The following is a 4996-nucleotide window of genomic DNA, read 5'->3' on the forward strand; positions in this document are numbered from 1 at the left end:
ACTACTGCTTATCTCTAGCATAGGTATTATGCAACTTATAAGCATTTGAATCAACAATTAGATATCAAGATTACGAAACAGGCATGCATATAAACATCATATCACATGCTCCAATATATCGCAAGACTTTACTAATAATAATCATGCATTTATCACAAGATAATGCATATACATATATACATCACAACAACAGTTATACGGGTAGAAAACTTGCCTGAGCGACTGGGGGTGGTAAAAGGCATGGGACGAGTCTGATAACCTATAAACAACATATAAGTTGGAATTAAACCAAATTCGCTTAAGAATCTATAATTTAACCAATTAGACCCTAACGTTCACTTTTGCGCTTAACGATTCACTTAAGTCGCTCGAGTACCCTCGGCTCCACCATTTTTAATAAATTAACCATTAAGAATTTTAAGGTGATTCTTTTGCAAGTACCCTACCAATGCCTAATCCACTTTACATAATTGTTTCATACTCCAATTAGTCATTTAAGGGCCTTAACCAAGGTTTCAAAGTAAGGCGAGGGGTAATGGTTCGTTCGCGAAACGCCGTTACTTAAAACGGTCGTTTCTCCTAAACCGTAAATCGGATTCAAGTGAACCACATATCAAAATGAAGCTCATAACATGAACTATCTAATAATGGCAATGGTCAAAACCTAACAGTGAGTTCACGGGTCCTGAAGTTAAGAACAAAAACAGTCTAAGGTAAATCGGGCATTACGACGACTATGTTTACGCGATTACCAAATTTATACCATTCCAATCAATCCACAAATCAACCCACAATCATCACTACAATCAAACTCCATCCATAATTTACTACAACAGCCCCAACATCTCAAGATTTCCAATTTATACTCCCCTCAAACATGAACTAAAACCTTATACTTAAGTTCATTAACCAATAATCAAGATTTACAACTTCAAACTCATTACAAAACCAACCCAACTCTAAATATACATGAATCATTCCTCCCAAGAACTAAACCTATCATAAAAAGCTCTAAATAATCAAAATTAAGGTTAGGGTATGAGATTATACCTTCCTTGGTGAGTAGAAGTAACTTAAGGAGCTTGAAACAACCCTTGAAAATCCTTACTAAAGCTTTATCTAAAGAAAACACAAGATCAAAAATTTCAAGATCTTGAAAACACTATTCACCCTCTTCTTCCATGAATTATTGGAAGAGATTGTAAAGAAAACGGAAGCTTAGATTCATAGGATAGCTACATCTATGCATAAGGAACCTTGGATAATTACCTCATAAATTATCAAAGCTTGGATCTTGGAAATTGATTTTTCTTTTCTCTTGAAATGGAAAAAGGCCGAGAGCTTTGTTCTTGTGGAACAAAGTGAGCTTCTTGATTTTTGTGTTATGTTATTTGTTGGTTGATTCCCTTTTGGCTTTGACAATAAATTAGAATTTTTACCATGGTAACTTTTACTTGGCCTAGAATCATCCAACAAAACACTTCTCCTTTTCATGCTTATGTCACCCTTCTTATGTCATCTTCTTACACTTGTCATCTTCTTGTTGGTGTGATGACATCATCACCCACTAACCTCTTTGATTAACCCCTAATTACTTGGCTAATGACCTCTTATCTGTTATACGGTTCGCTTAACTTTCGTTCTCGTTTATCGTTTGAGGGATCATACCCGGGATCTCATTACTTAGGTTCTCTTAAATCTTTCTCAATATTTTATATTCCTTTTATGATCCTCTCTTATAATCCTTGAATTAAAATCCTTTTAATCATGTTACCTTATACTTAATTCTTTTTGTATCTGGTGGGTTTTCGGGAAAAATCAAAGTGTTCGAATTTAGATTCTGACGATCTTTACATACACTTATATACCATATAGAGTACTAATAAGATCTATCAATAAAAGAACCCCTACATAGTGTGGCATGAAAATTTTTCTTATTTAGCATAATCAGCAAAATCACTATTCATAAGGGTTACAAAAAGTTCAAAATTTTTGGGGTTATTACAGTCTCCCCTCCTTAAAAGGATTCCGTCCCGGAATCAGATAGAAAACAATTGGGGGTACTTTTCTAGTATTACGCTCTCTAGTTCCCAAGTTGATTCCTCCACATTATGGTTCTGCCATAGCACTCTGACTAGCTTGATCACTTTGTTCTGAAGCACCTGTTCCTTCTTATCCATAATCTTTACTGGTTTCTCCACGTAAGTCAGATATGGTTGCATATCCACCTGCTCGTACTCCACTATGTGTCTGGCATCCCGATGATACTTCCTTAGCATTGACACATGGAACACATTATGAACTTGTTGTAGGTTCGGGGGTAAGGCTAGCTCGTAAGCTAACTTCTCAATCCATCTTAGTATCTCAAAAGGTCCAATGTATCTTGGACTTAGTTTTCCTTTCTTTCTGAACATCATTAATCCCTTCCAAGGGGATACTTTTAGCAGTACTAAGTCCACTATTTCATACTCTTTGTCCTTTCGGGCTAGGTCTGCATACTTCTTTTGTCGGTCTTGGGCTGCTACAAGCCGTCCTCTGATAAGATCCACTATGTCTTTGGTCCTTTGGACCACTTCAGGTCCGAGCATCTTTCACTCCCCCACTTCATCCCAATATAAGGGAGATCGACACCTTCTTCCGTACAGGGCCTCATAAGGCGGCATTTTGATGCTGGCATGAAAGCTATTGTTATAAGAAAACTCGATCAACGGCAAGTGATCATCCCAACTTCCTTTAAAGTCTATTGCATAGACTCTCAACATATCCTCTAGTGTCTGGATGGTCCTTTCAGTTTGCCCATCCGTTTGGGGATGGTAAGCGGTACTCATGTTTAATTTGGTCCCTAGTGCATGAAGAGTTAAATGAATTTGAAAGAAATAAAGTCTGGACCCTAGTGCCAAGACCAAATAACAGATCAATTGTTGGCACAAAATGGGTGTTCAGAAATAAAACTGACAGTGATGGCGTAATTACAAGAAACAAAGCAAGGTTGGTTGCTAAAGGCTACTCTCAACAGGAGGGTATTGATTATGATGAAACATTTGCACCAGTTGCTAGATTGGAGGCCATAAGAATCTTTTTGGCTTATGCTGCTCACAAAAAGTTTAAAGTCTTTCAAATGGATGTGAAAAGTTCTTTTCTCAATGGAAAATTGGAAGAAGAGGTATATGTTGAACAACCACCAGGATTTGTAGATCCAAAATTTCCAAATCATGTCTACAGACTTGACAAAGCACTTTATGGCCTTAAGCAAGCTCTAAGAGCATGGTATGAGGCTTTAGCTCAATTCCTTGTGAAAAGTGGATTTAACAGAGGCATAATTGATAAAATACTGTTCTACCTCAACCATGGAAAGGACTTACTTTTGGTACATATATATGTTAATGATATCATATTTGGTTCTACAAATGCCAAACTCTATGAAAGGTTTGCAAAGCTAATGCAGTCAAGATATCAAGTGAGTATGATGGGAAAACTTAGCTATTTTCCGGGACTTCAAGTCAAGCAATATGAAGAAGGTACTTTCATAAATCAATCCAAGTACACCAGAAATTTGCTCAAGAAATTTGGAATGCAAGATTGTTCAACTGCATCCACTCACATGGCCACTGCAACCAAGTTAGATAAAGATACTGGAGCATCAGTAGATATTACTAACTATAGAGGTATGATTGGCTCTTTACTCTATTTAACTACAAGTAGACCTGATATCATGTATGCTACCTGTCTTTGTGCAAGATTTCAGGCTGATCCAAGAGAACCTCATCTAATAGCTGTGAAAAGAATTTTCAAGTACCTCAAGGGTACAGCTGATCTAGGATTGTAGTATCCTAGAGAATCAGATTTTAAGCTAATAGGCTACTCAGATGTAGATTTTATAGGATGCAAAAGAGAAAGGAAAAGCACTAGTGGAAGCTGCCAATTTCTTGGAGACAGATTGGTTTCTTGGTTTAGCAAGAAACAGAAATCAATTTCCACATCAACTGCAGAAGCAGAATATATTGTTGTTGGAAGTTGTTGTGCACAGATTCTTTGGATGAAGAATCAGCTACTGCACTATGGGTTAGAATTTTCTAAAATACCTATTTACTGTGATAATCAAAGTGTTATTGCTATGACAGGCAATCCAGTTAAACACTCAATGACAAAGCACATCAGCATTAGGTACCATTTCATAAGGGAACATGTGATGGAAGGTACAGTGGAATTGCATTTTGTTCCAACAAATCAACAACTAGCAGATATCTTCACAAAACCACTATGTGAAGCTACTTTTACAAGACTATTAAATGAACTTAGAATGGTTTCAGGTTCTTTCTCAAAATCTGCTTAGTTTTTGTTCTCATGCATCAGACTTTATAATCAGTGTTTACAGATTGTCTTATCTTTATGTAATTTGTGCTTAAATTATAATATATTAAATACTGATTATTATCTGATGTGATTCTATATACTTTGATAGTGTTTTGAATGTTCTGTGACTATTCAATCCAATGACGACTACTGTGCTAGATGCTGACCTAGTAGTCTTTAACATACTGGAAATCCCATGTTTAAATTAGTTATTTATGTGGAAATTCATTAACACAAGCAAATTTTGATTTTGAGCTTAGTCAAATTTACTTTGTGTTTCTTATTACTAAGTCACAAACTAGATTATTGCTTCTTATCTTTTAAATTCTGATGTCAGTAAAGCATAAGGATGAACCACATGCTTGATAAGCCTCACTTATATAAAGAAAAGAAAAGAAAATTGAAGTCATGTACTCCTTTGAGATCTAGAGTAAATATGTGGAAGGAAAGACCCAAGTGCATTGCTGGTATTAAGTTATATGCATTAGAAAAGCAAATAAATTTTTCTTGGTGACTTTTCATATTCTCTGATTACTGGAGAAATACTCTGATAATAGCATAAATTCTGGTAGCAGTTGTGACTCACTTACACTAAGAAGCCACTATAAAAAGAATGATAAAAGATGTATAAAATGAGCACAAA

This window comes from Apium graveolens, chromosome 5 (genome assembly GCF_009905375.1).
Source record: "Apium graveolens cultivar Ventura chromosome 5, ASM990537v1, whole genome shotgun sequence".
NCBI lineage: Eukaryota > Viridiplantae > Streptophyta > Magnoliopsida > Apiales > Apiaceae > Apium > Apium graveolens.